At 42.3% G+C, this 22,660-nt stretch overlaps 1 long non-coding RNA gene across 2 annotated transcripts; it reads right to left on the bottom strand.

The window, feature by feature from the left end:
• Window positions 1–63: 63 nt before the first annotated feature.
• LOC115089467 lies at window positions 64–21,667 on the bottom strand. Of its 2 annotated transcripts, none has more exons than XR_003856095.1 (3): window positions 21,278–21,667; window positions 5,202–5,382; window positions 64–142 (listed from the first exon to the last, which is right to left on the bottom strand). It is a non-coding gene; the product is annotated as an uncharacterized LOC115089467 (long non-coding RNA). The 2 variants fall into 2 exon arrangements; XR_003856094.1 differs by having other exon boundaries at window positions 5,227–5,382.
• Window positions 21,668–22,660: the final 993 nt, after the last annotated feature.

Genomic DNA, 22,660 nt, shown 5'->3' with positions numbered 1-22,660 from the left:
AACAAAGAATCTTCAGGGTAAACTAATACCATAATATTTATTCTTAGGCTTTCACCCTTGGTGTAATTATTAGTGGAATGGCTTTATAACACTGGTTGTCTGCATGAAGTGTTGCTGAAGTTCCTTATACTGGAGTCATCATCTGGAAATACAAACAGGGGTTAGTAGATATACTGCAGGAGGTTGTGTTCATTGATATATATTCATGCTAAGACATTTATTTTTCTATTTAGGTAGAAATAACAACTAGTGCAGACTTACACGAAATAAGTTCCCTGTTGCACAAAAATAGGCAGAAAACCTGATGTCATGCATATATTTGTATGTGGCTGAAAGTGGCATTCCAGGAGATGGAGTTGGGGAGGGGAAAGGATTTAAACACATATTTTTATCTTCAAAAGTATGCACATGGATATAAAAGCACAAAGTTCCACATGCTTGAGAGTATGAGTAACTTTGTGTGTGTATGTCCACATGTATAGCAAGACAACCACAAATTTTCAAAGAGGACATAAATGCATAAATCTGCCTTTAAAAAATCAAGATAAAATCTGCAGGGGCTTTGTACCCGCAGATATTTGCCCTACATGGTCTGTAGGGCAACCACAGAGGCAGAGATTGTCAGTTGAAAAGTTATTTACATGCTAGTTTACTACTAGGAGTGATTTGTATAGTAATATGACCTCACCCATAAAAGTTTTGATGACATAGTCTAGTTCTAGTTTTCTTAAACTCAAATTGCATTGCATTTCAGGAGGTATAGTCCTATTTTGTAGTTTTAAAAGTCCCAGAATCCAGTAGAATGGGATGAAAGAAAGCCAGGATTGCATTGGCCTATAAAGGTTGACCATTATGCATAAGGTACCACAATATATACAAGAGAATAAACTTTTACACACACAAATAAAAAGCTCAGGTCAAAACATTTTATTCTTTAACTGCCAGCCATCAGAGAGACTACTACTTTATCCTGGTTTTCAGATGTTTGATTTTGCTCCAATATTTCTCTGTAGTGGACATTTATTCTTGTGCACAACAGATCTTGCAAGTAGTTATTACAAATTATATCAGGGACATACTTTTCTTTGTAAAAGAGGTTGGTACATTTTTAAAGATGGCGCCGGCCGTCCATTACTCCTACCATGTGACAGGGGCTGGCCAATGGCACGGATACCCTGTCACATGGTAAGGGCAAAGGGCCATCGGCGCCATTTTTATTAGTGGCAGCCGATGGCCCGAGAGCGGAAAAATCGCTCCCGGGACCTCCACTGGATCACCAGGTAATTTTAAAAAGTTTGGGGGGGGGGGGGTCAGGAGGGTGGGGGAAGCTAAGGGATATGTTTTAAAGGGTCGGGGTGGGTTTTTTGTTTATCGGCTCGGGTGCAGCCGATAAAAAAAAAACCGATCGGACCGCACGAAAAAAAATTCACGATGTGAATCGGAACCAATTTCGGTTCCGATTCACATCTCTACTCTATACCCTCCTGGACATAAAGTGCCATAAACTCACCAAGTTGATTCTCCTTATTGCAATATAATTTGTACCCTGATATGCCACTGTCCCATTGTTTATCCTCCTTCCACCAGGTCTCTGAGATGCCACTTATGTCTATGTCATCATTCACTGCTATACACTCTAACTCTCCCATCTTACTTCTTAGACTTCTGGTATTTTGAAGGCAAGTAAGTTTTTCCACCCTTGCTGTCTCTGGTTTATTTTCCCTATTTTTGGAGTAAAGTTGATTGCTTTTCACCAGAAACTGAGTGCCCTTAGTATTGGAGTCAGTTTTCATTATATTGGGAAGAGGTGTCTTTCATGCACATAGAGCCTAAGGTGAAGGCTTTTTCATTTAAGAAGTGGAGTCCGGTCCCTAGAGGTAGGGAAGAAGTTGAGAGTATTCAAGGACTGTGTTTGCTGCTTATGTGTGCTATACTTGAATGGAGAGTGCTCATCTGGTACTTCCATAAGGAGATCTAAAATATTTAAGGCAACTTCAGGAAAGGTATGAGAACTGGGACTTATGTTACGATAAACTACTGGGACTTTATTCTAACCACTCCACAATAAGGAGAAGATGTGTGATATATTTGCGAATGAAAGGAGGATTAAACTACCTTTAATCTAAGTTATCTGAGTAACTGGGAAGAGAAAAAGATCAAGTGTAACAAGTGTGTTTCCAGAGAAATTAAAAGACTTTGCTAGAAGAGTGAGCTCACACATTTATTAATTTTGCTGCTGTTCTATTATTTATTGACTTTATTTGAAACACAAAGGGCCGGATTTTAAAAGGGTTACGCGAATACCTTATGTGCGTAACCCTTTTAAAACCCCCCTGCGCATGCCAAGCCTATTTTGCATAGACTTGGCAGCGCGCGCAAGCCCCGGGACGGACTATTTCAGAGCGGCTTCGGAGGAAACGGGCGAGCGCGTGCAGCGCTCGGCGCTTGCAAGGTGCACAAATGTGCACCCCTTTGCATGCGCAAACCCCGGATTTTATAGGCTACGCACGTATCTTATAAAATCCCGCATACTTTTCTTCGCGCCTGGTGTGCGAACAAAAGTACGCGTGTGCGTAGATTTGTAAAATCTACCCCATAGTGAGTGCTGTAAATACTCTTCATACATTATACCATAATTAGTGACATATATATTGATTAGAAATTTTTTATTGTATACAAAAATTTTATCTCAACACTTCCTTTCACCAAAAAGAGCACAAAGACGCTCCCAACTTCTCAGTGTTCTTACATCCCGCCTCACAGCTGTTTCTAAGAGGAAGTTGGGAGCGTCTTTGTGCTCTTTTTGGTGAAAGGAAGTAAGAAACAAAAGTAAAATTGTGGTGTGGACCCGTTGAAAGATTGGGAGTGCAGCACTTTGGCGAAAACAAAGGTGAAATTGTGGAGAACTTTTGCTTATCCTCGGAGTAGAAGAATTAGGAAGAATTGAAGAGAGAGAGGATACATTTGGGTGAATTGTTGGAGATGATTGTTGAAGATTGGTGTTAGTATTGATTCACATTATGCTCCCCTGAAGAAGCCTATTGAGTGGCGAAACATGTTGGGAGTATAAAGGGAGTGTAAAAAGAAGCATCAATTTGTGGGGAAATGGTGTTATAAATAAAGGGAGTGCAAAATTGTCATAGAGATTTTTTTAAATTGTATGGATGTGTGTATGAATGGTAGTTTTTATTGATTGTGTTTTTTGAAAATTTGATATTCACTTGGGGGCGGATTTTAAGAGCCCTGCTCGCGTAAATCCACCCGGATTTACGCGAACAGGGCCTTGCGCGCCGGTGGGCCTAACCGGCGCGCGCAGAGCCCCGGGACTCGCGTAAGTCCCGGGGTTTTTCGAGGGGGGCGTGTCGGGGGCGTGTCGGATCAGTGCGGCGTTTTGGGGGCGGGACGTGGCATTTCGGGGGCGGGCCCGGGGGTGTGGTTTCGGTCCGGGGCGTGGCCGCGCCCTCCGGAACCGCCCCAGGGTCGCATCTCCCTCCCTCCGGGAGGTGTAAATCCCCCGACAAAGGTAGGGCGGGGGGGTTTAGACAGGGCCGGGGGGGTGGGTTAGATAGAGGAAGGGAGGGGAAGGTGAGGGGAGGGCGAAAGCGAATTCCCTCTGAGGCCGCTCCGATTTTGGAGCGGCCTCGGAGGGAACGGAGGTAGGCTGCGCGGCTCGGCGCGCGCCGGCTACACGAAATCGGAAGCCTTGCGCGCGCCGATCCAGGATTTTAGCAGATACGCGCGGATCTACTAAAATCCAGCGTACTTTTGTTTGCGCCTGATGCGCCTACAAAAGTACGCGAAGGCGCCCTTTTTTAAAATCTACCCCTTGATGTATCCGATGAAGAATAAATATTGTAAAATGTACTGAAGTGTTTAGATAAAATTTTTGTCTACAATAAAAATTTTCTAATCAATATATATGTCACTAATTATGGTATAATGTATGAAAATATGTGATATATTTTTATAATTTCCAATTTTTTGAATCTTGTAAATATTCTTCAGTCATCCAATTAACTGTCAGTAAAGAAGTTGGAAACCACCTTGTTTTTCTCAATGTGCTTTTTGGATGCAAAAGACTACTATTATTATCAGTGCTATTTACAGTCAGGCCGATACAGAAAACCTCGCGGGAGAGCCGGCAAGCTCCCACTCTCCTGGGCTCGAGATTCAGGAAGCCATGCTATGCAAATTAGGGCCCACGGTAAAAAGGAGGCACTAGGGACTCTAGCGCGTCGCTAGCACCTCCTTTTTGACAGAAGCGGCGACTGTCAACAGGTTTGACAGCCGACGTTTAATTTTACCGGCGTCGGTTGTCGAACCCGTTGACAGCCATGGGTTCGGAAAATGGATGCCGGCAAAATTGAGCGTCCATTTTCCAACCCGCGGGCTGATTTTTTTTTTTTTAATCTTTAGGGCCTCTGACTTAATATCGCTATGATATTAATATCGCTATGATATTAAGTTGGAGAGTGTACAGAAAAGCAGACCATACCATATTTAATTGCGGCAACTTAAGTATTGCCACTTCGTAAGGAGGGTTAATATCTAACTTGTAAGGAGTAAGTTTGAGCTCGGGTTTTTTTTTTACTGGTAATTAGTAGTGCACGCCTCTATGCTTAGACCTGGGGAAGTGAAAGATATCATAAATGTAATGTTCAATTTGATTTAAGAGAACATTGTCATTATTAGTCAGCCAGGTTTCGGCAATGCAGAAGATGGCTGGTTTTAATTCTTCAAGTAAATCATTTAGTAGTGGAATTTTTTTCAAAATCGACTGCACATTTAGGAGCAGAAGTGAGAACGTTAGGTAGGATTAAGATGCTGAGGGCTTGTTGTTTCTCATGGGGTGGATATGATTAATGTTTGTTTGCTGTTTGATTTTCATGGACCTCCTAAGTCTTGCTCTATCTTGGTTTTTATGAGAGGTGTTCCTGATCCATTTTCCTTGAATGATCTGGGCAGAAGAGTAGGAGGGAAGAGCAACTGCAGGCTGAACTTCAAGCCATGCATGAAGGGGCGCACAAAGGTGCAGGCTCCTTTGTCACATTCCTTCGTGTGCGTGCCAAGTGCGCACACAGCAAGCACCTTCAGTGTGGCAGCCGGACTCTTGATTGTTGGCAGTAGTGGTGGGTGGGCCAAGGGGTGTCAGGGGCGGGTGCCGACCGGCTGGCACTGGAGTCCCCTTTCCCTTCGCTCACCTGTTGGAGGAGGGAGTGCCCATACCTGCCACTTGTCCCGCTGCTGACCTCGCTTTGGGAGTCGGTCTGGGCTCGGTCAGTGCAGCTTCTGCTGTGGACTCCCTTTGGTGTGGCAGCCAGACACTATCCAAACAGGATAAAACCTAAATTGGATTTCTTTTTTCTCTTGCTCTGTTTTAGTCTAAGTATTTAAAATAAAAAAAAAAATAGTGACACCGGTCCTTTAAAATAAGTTGCAGGACAACTATTAAGTTATCAGCAATAATATTAAATAGCCATTAAAACTTTCTATTGCTCAATCTAGTTCTTCTTCCAGTAAAATAGTTACACTGGTCTCCTACAGCACTAGCATATACTGCTAGATCACTACATTAAATGACTACATCACCCCCTGTTACCAGATCGAGTCATACTGATGATTTATAGTATCCCCCTGCTGCGAATCACACTAATTCACCAGTATTATTGCAGAAATGATTCAGTGCACTGTACCCCTTGCATTACACCCAGGCAGACTGACCCAGTTAGGAATCATCTGTACTAGCGATGTTGATCTGCTACATCATCCAATGTTCCCATATCTGTTTCATCAGCTCACTATGTTGACCATTGCTGCTATATCTAATACTATTATAGTGATTAATACTACTACAATAAGTCACAGTCTTTTACATTGTAACCTAGTAATGACAGCAGAAAAAAAAACAACAACAAATCCAGCCTGCCCAGTGCTTTTCTTATGTAGTAACTGCCACTCTGTGCAGGTTACCCCCATGCTTCTGTTAAGGGTAGTAACAGCCGCTCTATTCAGGTTACACCCAAGCCTTATGTTAAAGGTAGCATTTCTAATGATCAAAACAAGTACTGTCAAACTCTTAACAAAATTATTCTTGACAACATTTTTTACATGGTAAGCAGCCTGCTTGAATGTGCTTTGCTTTTGGACTTGGCCATTGAAGCAGTTCCCTAATGTCCAGAGCCCAATGTTGGCTGTCATCTGAATCCTATTCCTATTTTTTCCTCCTGCCATCGAAGTGGAAAGTGAAGTTGCAGTTGCATCAAAATCATGAAAGCTAATTGTAAAGAGTAGTAATTTCCATGTCTTCTGTTAGGGGAAGTAGCTGCTGCTCCATGCAGGTTACTCCACCCTTTCCTTCATTTCTACCTCTAGCCTTTAGGGATTCACAGTGTTTATCCCATGCCTTTTTGAATTCAATTACAGTTTCCATCTTTACCACCTCTTCCGGAAGGGCATTCCAGGCATCCACCACCCTCTCCGTGAAGAAGTGTTTCCTGATGTTGGTTCTGAGTCATCCCCCCTGGAGTTTCATTTTGCTACTCCTAGTTCTACTGTTTGCTTTCCAACAGAACAGGTTCAAGGATCGTGCATCATTTAAACCTTTCAAGTATCTGAAGGTCTGCTCATATCTCCCCTGCACCTCCTCGTTTCCAGGGTATACATATTTAGATCCTTCAGCATCTCCTCATAAGTCTTCTGATACAGACCCCACATTATTTTGGTCACCCTTTCTGGACTAACGCTGTCCCATCTCTATCCTTTTTGAGATACAGCCTCCAGAGCTGAACACACTAGTCCAGGTGAGGCCTCACCAAGGACCTGTACAAGGCATTATCACCTGCTTTTTATTACTGGTTATTCCTCTCTATGTAGCTCAACATTCTTCTGGCTTTAGCTATCACCTTGTCACTTTGCTTTGCTGTCTTCAGATCACCAGAAATTATCACCCCAAGGTCCTTCTCCCAGCCTGTGTACATTAGTCTCTCACTTCCCATCACATGGGATTACTGCAACCCAGATGTAAGGCTCTGCACGTTTTGGTATTGAATTCCAGCTGCCAAACCTTCCACCACTTTTCAAGCTTTCTTAAATCACTTTTCATTCTCTCAGCTCTTTCAGGTGTGTCTATTCTGTTGCAGATCTTAGTATCATCCACAAATAGACAAGCGTTATCTTTCATAGTGCTCTTGCTTGTTACTCTGATCTCCTAAAGTGATATTTGCTTAGGCTCAGATCTCAATATTTAAAAGTGTTTGTCCAACTAAGTTCAGGACCTCATCAGACAAACCTGGAATTTTAAATATGTCCCCCACTGATTGGATAAGTTTTAGCGGGTCAAGTCATTACCCAGCTGGATTTAAAAAAGGTGGTATGGGGATGTTCTAGGGACAGTTTTCAACTTAGCTGGATAGTGCTGAATATCAGCACTGGCCAGATAAATTTAGCCAGCTAAGTCTGGTTGTGCTCAGAGCAGGCCTAAAGTTATCTGGGTATATGTACCAGGGTAACTTTAAACTTACCCAGCTATATTCAGAATAGAGCTAGGTAACTGAAAATAGGTTACGTTTTTGCCCCTTCTATCTTCCACCCCTCATACTACCAATCTGTACCCTCACCATCCACTTGGACCCCCATATCCTAGTGGGTTTGGGGAAAAGAAGGTCCAGATGGGTTGCTGGGTAGGGTAGGGATTGACAGTATGTGGGGAGGAAGGGGCCTGTAGGCAGCCTATTTTCTTTAAATATTGTGGGGAGAGGAGTCTCTGACTGCTTTGCCCATGACATATTTTGTAAATTTTATTTTTGGGGGGTTGGGGGGGGGTGGTGGGCTCAGGCTCTAACCACTTTCTTTTTTTTTTTTTTTTTTTTTTTAAAGCTTTTTGGAGAGTAGGGGCCTGGAGCATCAAGCCTGTTAGTCCAGAGTGTGTGCATGTGCATGGGAATTATTATTTTTTAATTTAAACAGCTATATTAAGCATATAGCCAGTTAATTTTAAAAATTATCTAGGTAAACTTACCCAGATAACTTTAGTGGCATACATTCACAGTGTGAGAGCTAAAGTTATCATAGTAAAATTATACAAATAACTTTGGCAAAGATTATTCCATGGAATGCTTGTCCTGCTAAATATCAGTCCTGCTAAATATCAGTCACAAGTTATCTGGCTAACTTTAGCTAGATGACTTGACGGCTTGCCAGTTTACTTTTCTAGTAAATTTTATTTAGCTATAATATGCTCTTTTTTCATTTGGAGGTTCTACTGATGTTTTATTCTGATTGAATAATACTATTTATTTATTTATTTTTATATACCGGTGTTAGATTTTACATATCATATCGGTTTACATTCAAACAAAACTGCAGGAAATCAGGCGTTTCCTTTGTCTAATACATTGAACATTTATAATATGGAAATTGTTAACAAGGGATATAAAAAGAACATGGAGAAGGTTAACACTACTGGTTGCACAAAGGGGTGCACAAAGGGGAGTACCCCTTTGTCACGCCCCTTCGGAACGCGACACACGGCACATGATGCCTGGTGTTCTGGCACCATTTAACAGTCCTGCGCTGTCATCAGTAACGTCGTGGGGGCGGGTCTCCCGATCGGGGATCTCACATTGCCCCTCCCCTCACAGTTCCAGATTAAATCCCTTCACTTTTCTTTCCTTTCTCATCATTGTGAGTTGTAGCAGGGTGCCCGGTGGTGGTGGTGGGTGGCAAATATTTCTAGTGATGTAAATAGATTATTGGTGGCAAAGGGGACATCAGATAGATAGTTTGAAGAAGACTTCCCATGTTTGGAAACAGTGACATGCACAAGGAAAAACCATCACAAAAGAACTTTGAGGATTAAAGAAAATGGTAATGATTATTTTCAGAATTTGTAAGACTTCTTTGACTCAAATAATCCATACATTATTGACTATACATAAAAGAACACATTTGTTTTTTTCATTTATGTCAAATAGCTCAACTTTACAATACTCATCTCAAAAGGACGATCATCAGAATGTTATAGCCGAGTGTCATTACTGTAATATAATAGAAAATACCAATTATTAGGAGAATATATTATACATGAGACTATTTCTTCAAAAGTAAGGCAGTTAAGGTAATTTTTGGCAGATTTTTTTGTGATGTACAAAATAATTTGCACATTCCCAACCATGCATTGTTTGGCCATTAAAAGATGCTGTAGGTGGTGTGTTGTAGTGGCCATTGTGGAATAATTATCCAGTCTGAAATATATGACAATAGAAACATATATATATATGGTTACTAAATCCCTGAACATTTGACTTTTTCCAAAATCTAATATTCTTTCCTGACAAGATTGCTTTACTGTATGAGCAGTAGCTCTGAAAATTGGTTAAATATAGTTTAGAATCTTTGCAGATTGTTTTTCAATCAAATACACAGTTGCTTACTTGTAACAATTGTTCTCCATAGGCAGCAATATAAAGTTGTTTACCTGTAGGGCAGAAGATAAATCAAATAGATAAGATTTGTAACTGATGTTCTCCATGAACAACAGAATAAGTCAACTATACATGTGGGTGATGTCATTCGACAGCTGTGAAGACAGAATGAATCCTATCTGTAGATAGAAAGGGCAAGAAAGTCTTTCTATATATGTGTGGCTGGTACCAACAGAAACATGTGCTGCAAGGCTCCTTGAGTAATATAGCTAAACACAGGGACAGTAACTTTCAAAGAGGCACGTGAGTGCACATTGATGTATGTGCATATATTATAAAATAGGCTAGATGCGCGTTTGTGTGCATCTCATTTTGCAACTGGGCATGCACAGCTGCACACATCCAGATATGAGCCATACAAGTGGGGGACTTTTATAACAGATGCGTGTCCTTGCCATGACCAGTTTTATCAGTTTGTCCACCAGTTCACCCAGTCTAGAGCTAGGTCCTTGAAACTCCCTTGGTTATTTAGCCTGCACTTCCCCCAGTTACTCCAGACCCCTTTAAATCACTCGGGGATGCATGCTTTATTTTTATTTTTTTTTACATCTCCTCCATAACAGAAGTAAACTTTCACAGTGTAGGACCTGGGTGCTTGTGTGCACGTTTCTTAGCCCTGGTCCATGCCCCTTTTTCATTCCAATTGAGATATTCACATATCAGAAGATGCGTGTGCATGTAGGCAGCTTTTAAAATATGGTCGACACACGCATGTCTTACATGCACGTACATCACCCAATTTTGTTGTGCACCTGGCTTTTAAAATTCACCTTAAAAGTTTTTGAACTGAAGGAGGAGGTGGGAGAATATATGTGACTGATTTATCCCACTGTCTACAGAAAACACAAGATATAGGAAAGCAATTTTACTCTTTTCAGGGACAAGCAGGCTAAGTCAATTCCATATGTGGGGGACTCCTAAGTTAAAAATTGTCTTGAAGTCCCCTTTGTTTTCTCTCCCTTAAGACAATCTGCAAAAATGTGGGTAAGGTGGAAAGAAGTTGTCTAAAAATGTTGAGTACATTTTTAAACAAATTCTTAAGTACCGTAAACTTACACTCTTGGCAGAAGTAGGGTTGCCAACTGGCTCCACAGTTTCAGGACAAGTTGGTCTGGTCCTGGTTGTATCTCAGTACATGTAGGAACTTTTAGTTTTGACTTCCCTACTGCATTCCCTTAGAAAAGCAAGACTACAAGACTGCAGCCGCGCGCATGTTATAAAATCTAGGGTCGGCGCACGCAAGGGGGTGCACAATAGTGCACCTTGCGTGCGCCGAGCCCTTGGGGAGCCCTGCTGGCTTTCCCCATTCCCTCCCTCGGAGGGAATGTTCTTTCTGCCCCCCTCCCCCACCTTCCACTCCCTTCCCCTACCTAACCCACCCCCCCAGCCCTACCTAAAACCCCCCCTAGCCTTTGTTTTATAAGTTGCGCCTGCCTCTGGGCAGGCGTAGGATGCATGCGCCGGCCAAGTGCCGGCACGCGATCCTCCGGCCCAGCAGCCGTACAGAGGCCTCTGACCACGCCCCTGGACCGCCCACTCCCCACCCCTTTTTTCAAGCCCGGGACATACGCCCGTCCCGGGGCTTTACGCGCGCCACCTGGCCTTTTGAAAATAGGCCCGGCGCGCGTAGGGCTTTTAAAATCTGCCCCTCAATGTGTGGCAGTGGTCAAAAAAGCAAATAGAATATTAGCATTAGGCATGTGCATTAGTTTAAAAAGAAATAGAAAAATAAAAGGAAAAAGGGTCCGTTTGTTTCTGTCATGGGGCCCGAAAAAAATTGAAGTGGCCCCCACAAATTAAACAAATTATATTTGTTTCATTAATTTTAAATGGAATGATTTCTATAAGCATTTACAGTCAATGGACTCATAGAAATCATAGGAAAGCAACAAATGCATGTAAACCGTAAACTGATACAGGGGTAGATTTTATAAATCTGCGCCCGCGCGTACTTTTGTTCGCGCACCAGGCGCAAACAAGAGTACACGGGATTTTAATAGATACGCGCATAGCCGCGCTTATCCATTAAAATCCGGAGACGGCGTGCGCAAGACTGCCCAAAATCGGCAAGAGCCGCGCAGCCTGCCTCCGTTCCCTCTGAGGCCGCTCAGAAATCGGAGCGGCCTTGGAGGGAACTTTCCTTCTGCCTCCCCCCCACCTTCCCCTACCTAACCCACCCCCTCAGCCCTATCTAATCCCCCCCTATCTCTTGTTGTAGAAGTTACGCCTGCCGGAAGCAGGAGTAACTTGCGCGCGCCAGGCCAGCCGCCGGCATGCGATTCCCAGGCCCAGGAGCCATTTCGGAGGCCCTGGCCATGTCCCCGGGCCGGAACCACGCCCGCGGCCCCGCCCCCAAATGACGCGCCGCCGCGACATGCCCCCCGACATGCCCGTCCCAGGGCTTGTGCGCACCGCCGAGCTTACCCAACATAGGCTCGGCGCGCAGGGGGTACTTCGGCCAGGTTTTCGGGGGGGGGGGGGGGCGCGCGTACCCCTTTGAAAATCTGGCCCTCAGTGTAGAGCAGGCAGTCAGCAGAGAAAGGGAGCATGAGCATGTTGTCAAGGAGACAAGCGGAATGATGAATCACAGTGAAGCAATTTGCCAGTCTGACCTATCGAGCATACCAAGTTCAGTGACACTGTCACGCTAATCTTCAAGACTGAGCTTCTCAGATTTTCTCTATATTGCTTCTCAAGACATTGTGTGAAAGCATAGCTCTGAGCTCTCTCACTGTGGCATATTATATAATTTCACTGTGCCAGCAGCAGTCACTCAGACACAAGAGAGGAAGGCAGTGAGGCAACGATGCGTCACAATATTTTTGTCTCACAGCAGACTTGCGTTGCTTCACTTGCTGTTCTGTTTTCCCTTTCTGGTGATTGAAGCCTTAGGTATATTTGAGATTAGTCATGTATTCTGTGATTGCCTGGCAGTGGACACATTATGAGCAATAGGCAGTGGGCATAAGTGAGCAGTGAGAGCAAGGCAGAGAGTTCAGCATAACAAGCTGTGATGAAAGCCTGTCTGTGTCAGAGACGTAGTGCAGAGCATGGTACTGGGACAGTGGGCATTACAATACCAATGCAAAATATGAAATCATTGTTGCAATATTCACAACCCCGGTGACATAAAAACAATGTCAGGGATAGGGAAAGGCAGAGCAGATAAATTAAATGTAAATGTGTCCAAAATTGGCCAGGTTGGCACTGGAACTGGTAGTAACAACCAAAAACCCAAAAAGTAGTCCCAGTATAGCAAACCAAGAAGAGATCAGATGTGGGAGGAATATCCCAAGGCTCTAAAAGAGGTTACCACTTACCAGCAACAGTGCCATGAACCCTTGATGGCATCTCAAGTGGCAAACTGGCATCGAAAGTGGAATTAGCATCCTAAGTCAACATGAAGGGGGAACAAAGCAAAAAATGTGGGGGTAAAACCTCCAAAGCAGGCACTTATAAAGGGGCCAAGCAGCACAAAGAGTGACTTCAGTGTGTAAGATCTGGTTATTAGCACGTCACAAAAGATGCTCAAAGGAAAATATTTTGATATACCCATTTGATAAAACAGAGTGGTGCAGACATTTCATGCAAAACCAGAAAATCAAGAAAAGAAACAGGCTGAGGGCAACTCAATGATGTAGGAAATGGTCTCTAAATAAAGCAGCCCTCACTACTTTCCTGGAAATCCATCCCACAATCATTAGAGAAACCTTTCTGATGTACTAATTGTGATAATAACCTTTACATTTGACAAACCCATTCTACAAGAAAATTTAAATTCCAGTCTGCAACTTGGGTGTCTTTGTGCCACTCAGCCTTGCTTCTATGCCCAGACCTTACACCGTGGAGTTCCCTTTGCCACTGTGCGTTGCTGTCGTAACCCAGAGCTAACACCTTGTCAGTCTTGGGAGTTCTTTGCACCTCTCACAGTGATTTGGAGCCTTGCAGTCACTCTGTGTGTTGCTTGGCCCCTTTATCAGTGCCTGTCTTGGAGGTTTTATTGCCACGTTTTCTGCTTTGTCTCCCTTCATTCTGCCTTTGGATGTCCTAATGTCACTTTCAGTGCCTGTATACCACATGAGATGCCATCGTGAGTTTATGGCACTGTTGCTGATGCCCCCTTTTAGAGCCTTGTAGTGTTTTTCCCATTTTTTCTGTATCTTTACTCCACTTATAATAGTAGGGATGTGAATCGGGCTTCGGACGATTGAAAATATCGTACGATATTTTCAAAATAGTCAGAAATCGGGGGCGCCCCCAAAACGATAGGAAAACCCCATGAAATTGTTCGTTGGGGTTCTCTTATCGTTTTGGGGGAGGGTGGGAAAAACGGAACACAAAAATAACCCCTAAACCCACCCCAACCCTTTAAAACTAATCCCTTAGCATCCCCCACCCTCCCGACCCCCCAAAAACATTTTACAGGTACCTGGTGGTCCAGTGGGGGTCCCGGGAGTGATCTCCCGCTCCCAGGTCGTCTGTTGCCACTAATCAAAATGGCGCCGATGGCCCTTTGCCCTTACCATGTGACAGGGTATCTGTGCCATTGGCCGGCCCCTGTCACATGGAGGGAGCACTGGATGGCCGGTGCCATCTTTAAAAATGGCGCGGGCCATCGGAGCGGCCTTGGAGGGAACTTTTTTCCACCCCCCCCCCCCCCCCCCCCCGCACCTTTCCCTCCCTTCCCCTCCCTTCCCCTACCTAAACCCCCCCCCCCGGCCCTATCTAAACCCCCCCTACTTTTGTTGGCAGATTTACGCCTGCTAAAAGCAGGCATAAATCTGCGCGTGCCAGGGCTGCTGGCGCGCCATCAACCGACCCGGGGGCTGGTCTGGAGGCCTCAACCATGCCCCCGGGCCGGCACCACGCCCCCCTGGTCCCGCCCCGAACCGCCCCCTGACCCCAGACACGCCCCCTCCCCGCCCCTTTTACGAAGCCCCGGGACTTACGCGCGTCCCGGGGCTGTGCGCACGCCGGCGGCCTATGCAAAATAGGCCGCCGGCGCGCAGGGCTTTTAAAATCCGGCCCATAGGTTATAAAATAGCTTGTAATTTTGTGCGCAGCGAGATACACACTTTTATGGGCACAAGTGCGGCCTTTTTAAAATTTACCCTTAAGGTTCTCTCCCATTCTGTGTCTATAGGAAAAATGCTTAAGGCCTAATTTTAAATGGCCTATGTGCCTGGACATGCCATGCACCTGCCATGGGGATTTTCAAAGGTTCGCAGCCACATGCATATCTCCATTAGGCACGATTCTGCTGAAGTGCACGTCGGGATCAGACCGGCATGCGCAACCTGCTACTGCTCCGGAGAACAGGTAAGTTAAAAAACAAAAATAAATTAGGTTAGTTAGGGGGGTTTTAGGGGTTGGGGTGGACAGGAGGAAGGTTAGCTAGGGGGTTTAGGAAATTCCCTCCGAATCCGCTCATTTATTGGAGCGAATTGGGAGGAAACTGGGGAAAGGCCCTATCGCATCACCGCACGCATGTAGTAAAATTTTCCACCTTGCGCGCACAAGTTGGCACTCGTGCCCACCAATATAAAATTGGGCGTGCATGAGCATGCGGGTAGAAAATTTTATAATATGCGCGCGTCAATGCGCGGTTATAAAATTGGCACATCCATGTGCATGCGCCAGGAACCATGTGCACACAGGACCCATGCGCAGGTTTAAAAATCCACCCTTTAGTAAATAGGGCCCTAATATTGTACCTGAGGCAATGAACAATAAAATGGAAAATATCATATTGCCTCTGTAATCAGCCGTGGTGCAAGTATGCAGTTCTGATTGTCCTAACTCAAAAGAGACATAGCAGAACTAGAAAAAATGCTAAGTAGGGTGACAAAAATGATAAAGGGGATGACATGGCTCTGCTATGATAGGCTCTTCATCTTGGAAGAGAGCTGATTGGTGACATAATAGAAGTTTACAAAATCATGAGGGGGTAGAAAAGGTAAAGAAGGACTGTAATTTACTCTTCCAAAAAATACTAAAATAAGGGGACACTATGAAACTAAGAATCAGCAGATTTTTAAAAAATCATAGAAATTCCTTTTTCACTCGGCGCATAATCAAGTTGTACAATTTGTTTCCAGAAGACGTGATCAAGGTGACTAACATAAAGAGGTTTAAAAGAGATTTGGACAAGTTCCTGGAGGAAATGTCCATAACACACTATTAACCAGGTAGACTAAAGAAAGCTATTGCTTTCGCTGGGAGTAACAGGAAAGAGATCTACTTTTTTTCTGCCAGGTACTTCCGATCTGAATTGACCATTTTCGGAGATAGGGACCTTGGTCTGACCCAGCATGTCATTTCTTATGTTCTAGGGGTGAGCTGTAGAAGCTGTTATTGCTTTTAAATTATGAGCTTTTAAATGGCTACACCTCCTTTGCCATAACAATTCGATGTTCATTCTGAGATCCAATTTGCAACTGCATGTCCAGGTTTATTAAGGTTGTAAGAGTTGGATGGATTTTCTAAAAGTTTGCTCTTTTACAATCCAATGTATATAGAGTTGCCTCAGCCCTCTGAACATGAGGTCTGGCAAAGAATTTTGGAAGAACAATATACTGATTTAAATGAAAATCAGAGATTATTTTTGTGCATTGAGGGTAAATTTAATACATTTTTTAGTTTACAATTATCTGTAGACTGAAAGGGAGATCTCATCAACTGAATGAGGACCACATTGAGATTCCAAGACAGTGCAGGTGGTTTTATAGGGGATTTTAGGTGAAGCAGGCCTTTCATAAAATGAATTACTAGAGAATGGGGAAAAACCTGGTTTTCCCTCCACTTGATTTTGGTAAACAACTATTGTGCTATAATATGAACTCTGACTGAGTTTGTTTTTAAGCCAGATTTAGATAGAGTAGATAATCTAGCAATTTTGGTATAGGACAGGAGACAGGGTACAATATTCCATATGAGACTCTTGGTCTAAATGATATTGGGGTAGATATTCAAAGCTTAAGGCTGAATTTTCAAAGGCCTGCACACGCCTATACCGGGAGATAGGCGCGTGGCTGGGACGTGCACGTACCGTGTGGATTCTCAAATGCCCGCGGCCACATGTATATCTTGGTATGCGCAGAAGAATGGGCTTGGGAAAAATAGGCGGGCCAGAGGTGGGGTCTGGGTGGGGCATGGGCAGGCCAGGACAGCACCATTAGGCACTGTCCAGCTGAACTGTGTGCCGAGAGCTGACTGGCCCGCACATCCTGCTGCTGCCTCAGAGATCAAGTAAGTTTTAAAACAAAAAAATGTAGGATAGTTAGCAGGGTTTTAGGGGTTGGAGGTAGTTGGGTAAAAGGGAGGCAGGTTAGGTAGGGGGTTTAGGAAGCTCCCTCCCATTCTGCTTCTTTACTGGAACAGACTGGGAGGGAACAGGGAATAGGATCGATTGCAGGTTGTAAAATACCTCCACTTATGTGCGCGATTTGGCACGTGGGTAGCAGATTTTATGACATTCGCGCGTCGACATGCACGTTATAAAATTGCTACATCCATGTGCACATGGATGCCCGGGCGCAGGTTTGACAGTTACTGTCCCAGTGTTTAAGTAAGTTAGCCAGATGTGACGTATCTGGCTAATTACAAGGGATATTGAGCAACACAGCTATGCTGCTAGATATTCCTGAGTTAGCCTCTAATTAGCTAAATAAGCCTTATCCGGCTAACTTTAGATCTGCTATTGAACATGTTTAACTTATGCAGTTAACATAGCTGAGTAAGTTTAAATATTGCTATTTATCTGGATATGATAACTGGATAAATAGCTCCTACCCAGAATGCCATTTCCTACCCACCACTTAGCCAGATAAGTATTTATCTGGCTAAGTTCTGGCCACTAAATGTGGCGAGTTTTATTTATTTAAAATATTTATGAATCACTTGACTTGACAAATCACACTAAGTGATAAACGTATTAAAGATATACATAAAAGTCTATCATGTCAGTACAGTACAATACAACATGAATCTTTATAAAAATGCTTCTTGAAAAAAATGGGCCTTTAAACATTTGCAAACATTTTAATATCAGGTATGGAACACAATGCAAATGGTAACTCATTCTAGAGGGAAGGATAAATAAAAGAAAATGAACGAATATGGGTAGCAGCTAGTCTAGAAGTTTTAAATGATGGCACAGTAAGTTGCATTGGTCTAGAAGAGCATAACACTTGAGCAGGTTGAGAAACTGTTAACAACTTTAAGAAATAATCTGGGTCTTCATATTTTCGTATTTTGAACACTGACTAAAACCTTAAATTTTATATGTTGATTACTGGCAGCCAGTGTGAGTGAAAGAGTGGCTGCCTAGCTGGAGTCTGAGACATTATGGAGACCCCTTTCGCAGGACCATCTCCTTTCCCGAGCCGATAGAAAATGCTGTTGGCAGCTCTTCTGTTTCAGTCCCACACTGTAGTTAAATCAGGGAGACTCTTGGCTTGGAGATGAAGGTGGAATGCTGGCCGCATTTCTGGAATGAGAGCTGTGAACAACAAAGTTCACCCGATAAAGGAGAGAACAGGAGGAGGATAAGCCTCTGTTCCAGGTTTAACCTTGAATTCTAAGGTTTTGTTTCGTTTCTTTGCTATTGAGAAATTCTATTGAGGCAGTAGCTGATGTGGGCCACCCAGGCATCATGAAACCTCCAGTAGTTACACACTTGACTCATTTTAAAATGAGTTGTTCTTTTCAAAATTTGCCTCTGAACTTGTTATTTTATCTAAATCGGTTCAATCCTTAACATAGTAAAAGGAATTTTTTTTTCAAGATTATTAAGTTAAGACTGAAAATTTGGAAACTTCTGTTGCTGAAATTAAAACCTTTAATGTGGCTGTGGATTCGGAATAAATCGGTAATGCAACATAAGCTGGAACAACTGGAAAATGTTGTAGATATGTGAATCTGCATTTTTTTTTTAATTTTCCTAAAATCCTGGTATTATCTCCTTTGGAGAACTTCTAAAACTATCTGAGACATATCGTAAAAATACCATCAGATGGGCTGCCACCTGATTTAAACTTTATTATTTGCCAATGAAGAAGAGTAGTGGGCGGCAAGATAACTTGCAAGAGAATCAACAAGTTGAAGCTAGTTTAGTTTTAACAGGTTTTCTTGAGTCCCAGAAAGAGTCCAACAGGGCCACTTTACTGGTGTCATTTGTGTTTGAATGAGATTTGAACACAGTGATGTATCTGTTCTTTAGGAATATACAATCACTATTTTTGTGTCAGAGTCTAAGTTTTCCCAGATTTATGTAAAGAAAAGCTGAAGAGAAAGCTTTTGTATTCAGTGTTACTGGAGACTAGATCTCTTGGTGCAGATATGTTTTTGCGACAGCCCTTTAAATGTAAAATATGTTTTCTTTGATTCTAGCCATTTAAGATCTTTCCTGGACTCTAAAAAGTGTGACCTCTTGAGGTGCTAAGGCAATGTCCAGCAAATAGGTGGCTCTCCTCTACAGTCTTGGGTTGCCTGGGGAAGGATTGTATGCCAAAAATGTGGTCAGGGCTCTAAGGAACTGGGTTTTTTTTCCAACCTCTTTCCTCAACAACTTCTAGTTTCAGCGTATTTTGACCCTTCGCTATATCCATAAGGATGCAACACATCCCTATCAGTGCCCCCTCTAATGGCATAGGCCTATTATAGTATAAGCAGGATGCTAATATAGGGAGAACATGCAATCATACGAAAAATATCCCCTAAAAGAAATTTATACCATTTATGTGGCCATCATACTAGGCAGTATCAAATACCTTCGATTGCCTTGTATATAAGAATCAGCCAATAAGACTACTATTTCTTTTTTGTAAGTTTTTTTATGCAAATAAAAATGTATCTTACCTGATTCCCAAGTGAAACAAGACTCCCAGACACGGGTCCATGTTTCACGTACTGCATCGGGGGAATTCTTTCAAACAATAGCCATTTCTTTAGTTCATTTAAGTTTCAGTTTGTTGCCTGCATTGCTATAGCATCTCTCTTGGTGCCAAATCAAAGCAGACCGGAAGATACATTTTCTGGAATGCTTTGATTTGCAGACCAGAAAGATGGTTGCATCTTCCGGTCAGCAAATCAAAGCACATGCAACTTACGGTCTGCTTTGATTTGGCGCCAAGAGAGACATTATGGCGATGCAGGCAACAAACAAACTTAAATGAACTAAAGAAATGGCTGTTTGAAAGAATTCCCCCTGATGCAGTGCGCGAAACACGGACCCGTGTCAGAGAGTCTTGCTTCACTTGGGAATCAGATACAATAAGATAAGATTTTATTTGCATAAAAAAACTTACAAAAAAGAAATAGTAGTCTTATTGGCTGATGACTATATATAAGGCAAATGAAGGTATTTGATACCGGGAGTGTCTAGTATGATGGCCACATAGATGGTATAAATTTATTTTAGGGGATATTTTTTGTATGACAGGACTATTATAATCATACCTGTGGTTAAGACTCCTTCTAGTCTTGCAAGGCATTTCCCTTAATGTGGCTGTCCTGTCTCCTATAGGGTTTCACCTTCCAGTACCACTCCATTTTGGTTTGTCTCATCTTCCTTTCAAAATGGAAAATATTTTGAAACCACTCATTTACTTTCTTATTTAATCCTTTAATGCAGTTGTTCTAATCCACATTATTCTTATCAATAACTTTTTACTCTAAGTCTCCACAATTAAGGATTTATTAACCTTTGAAAGTTTCAACTTTTCATACAGTCCCTGGGTTTCCTCAAACAATATACACATTCTGTCTCTTAACATTATAAATTGAAAGAACTCGCTAGCTATTGCTTGCTTAATTACTAACAATGGTTCTAGTTCTTTGTGGATTCCCTGTAACATTTTCCACTTTCAATTAGCAATTAGACAAAACATAAGAACATAAGAAATTGCCATACTGGGTCAGACCAAGGGTCCATCAAGACCAGCATCCTGTTTCCAACAGAGGCCAAACCAGGCCAGAAGAACCTGGCAAGTACTCAAACACTAAGAAGATCCCATGCTACTGATGCCAGTAATAGCAGAGGCCATTCCCTAAGTCAACTTAATTAATAGCAGTTAATGGACTTCTCCAAGAACTTATTCAAACCTTTTTTATATCCAGCTACACTAACTACACTAATCACATCCTCTGGCAACAAATTCCAGAGCTTAATTGTGCGTTGAGTGAAAAAGAATTTTCTCCATTTAGTCTTAAATGTGCTACTTGTTAACTTCATGGAGTGCCCCCAAGGCTACTAAGTTATCTCCCCCCACCCTCCAACCTAGGTTGGGGAAAGAGCTACAGCTGACAATCTGAGGCAGATCTATAGTGCTCTATAGAGGTTCAATGGACAAGCTTTCACACTGCAGCTTTTCCAGCAGTGCTTCTATGGAGGAAATAAATTACCAGTTTTTCCTATCACACCTGATCTTCTTAAGCTTCAAAGCACCCCAACTAACATCCACTTCCTGGAGGTATTAATTCCTTTTATCTGTAGCCATATTTACACAAGTAGATTTTAGTATCTTCACAGAAACAAACAGACCACAGTCCCTAACTTTATAATATGTTCAGCTTTTCCCATTCCTATCACTTAATAAAAGGAGGGTTCCTTCAAATGTGCTGTTCACTCTGTTTAACTTAATTAACACTCAGATCTTTTTTTTTTTTTCCAACATATTTTATTGAGTGAGCAAGCATTTAACAAAAACCAGCAAACAATAAGGTAGCTTTTACATACAGCCCAATCTTTATAGCCTCTAGAAATCACAATATTGCCCAGCCCAGATTAAACTAACCTTTTACTTTGTTACTGGTCCTACTGTCACAGAGGGTCTATACTGAATCCATTTCACTGTTCCACATGCATTGCAAAAGGGCCTTAATTCAGTAATAGAATAAAGTTTCTGTTAATAGCAATCAAAAGAAACGTAGTGTAGATGCTAGCAACGTCTGTGCTCCATCTCAGCACAGGGTTCCTCCATAATGGGACCAGAGCTACTCTTCCTTCCTCCCCTCTGCCCCTTTCTGGGGGTAAACTCCCTCTCTTATAGCCTATAGCAGTAAAACCGCTGACTCATCCTGCCTCAGCAGATTGCTCTTGTTTTACAGGTGCTAGTTATCAGGGACTCTGAGAACTAAAGCCCCAGTGGCAGCCTTCTTAGCTTTTGTCAGCCCGCTTCTTTCCAATAGCTCCTGTCCAACCACTCTATATATTCTTCTGCACAAAAGACTAAGGTGATTTCACAATTGCAGCAGTAGTAAGCCAACCTTGTTTGTAATGTTCTATTATATGTTTTTCTTTTTTACTTTGCTTCTAGACTTTTCTCTCTTGAATCCCCTAAGTTTGCAGACTATATGTGAGGTCATAACAATATTCTGCTTTTCCTTGTTTGTTTAGTTTTTCCATATTGCTATGTCTGCTTTTCTTTCCAGATGCCTGATATATTTTTTGGGAAATGCAAATTATAGTGACAATCGTGTCCTCCATCGTTTGCTTTGTATTCTATTGCTACTGTGATGAACCTTATTTGTTATCAACGTCAATAAAAATGTTTAAACACACACACAAAAAAAGAAACACTAAGACCTAGTCCTTTCTTTAATGAGCTGCCACTACCATTAGATATTTGGTAAAGAATCTTGGGGCTGCTGAAAGACCAAAGGATAGAATTTTGCACTGGTAGTGATCTTTTTTTTTTTTTTTACCATGAGCTTGAAGTACTTCCTGTGACATGGACAGAATGTGGGAATGTGCGTATAAGCATCTTTGAGAACCAATGAAGTTAACCAGTCATTTAACTCCAGAAGAGGAAGGATGGCAGATAATGAATTAAATTTGAATTTCTCCTACTTTAGATAACCATTTAAGTCCCTTAAATTTATTTTATTTATTTATTTAAAAACTTTTCTATACCGTCGTTTAGTGATATACCATCACAATGGTTTACAGATAGGCACGTAAATAGGTTTGGATTGGTTTATAAATTATCTAGAAGGTGCCAAAAACTTTTGGATACATGATTCAAATAATATACACTATATGGAATGCGGATTGGAAATTCCATTTATATGATTAATAGAAATTCATACATGAGATACACTGTATTTTTCTTTAAGTTAAGACTTAAGTATGAGAAAAAAATAATAAAAAGCATATATGTTATTTGGTGACTTTTAAC

The sequence above is a fragment of the Rhinatrema bivittatum genome, chromosome 4 (assembly GCF_901001135.1).
Source record: "Rhinatrema bivittatum chromosome 4, aRhiBiv1.1, whole genome shotgun sequence".
NCBI lineage: Eukaryota > Metazoa > Chordata > Amphibia > Gymnophiona > Rhinatrematidae > Rhinatrema > Rhinatrema bivittatum.
This window is presented reverse-complemented; position numbering and strand designations above follow the sequence as displayed.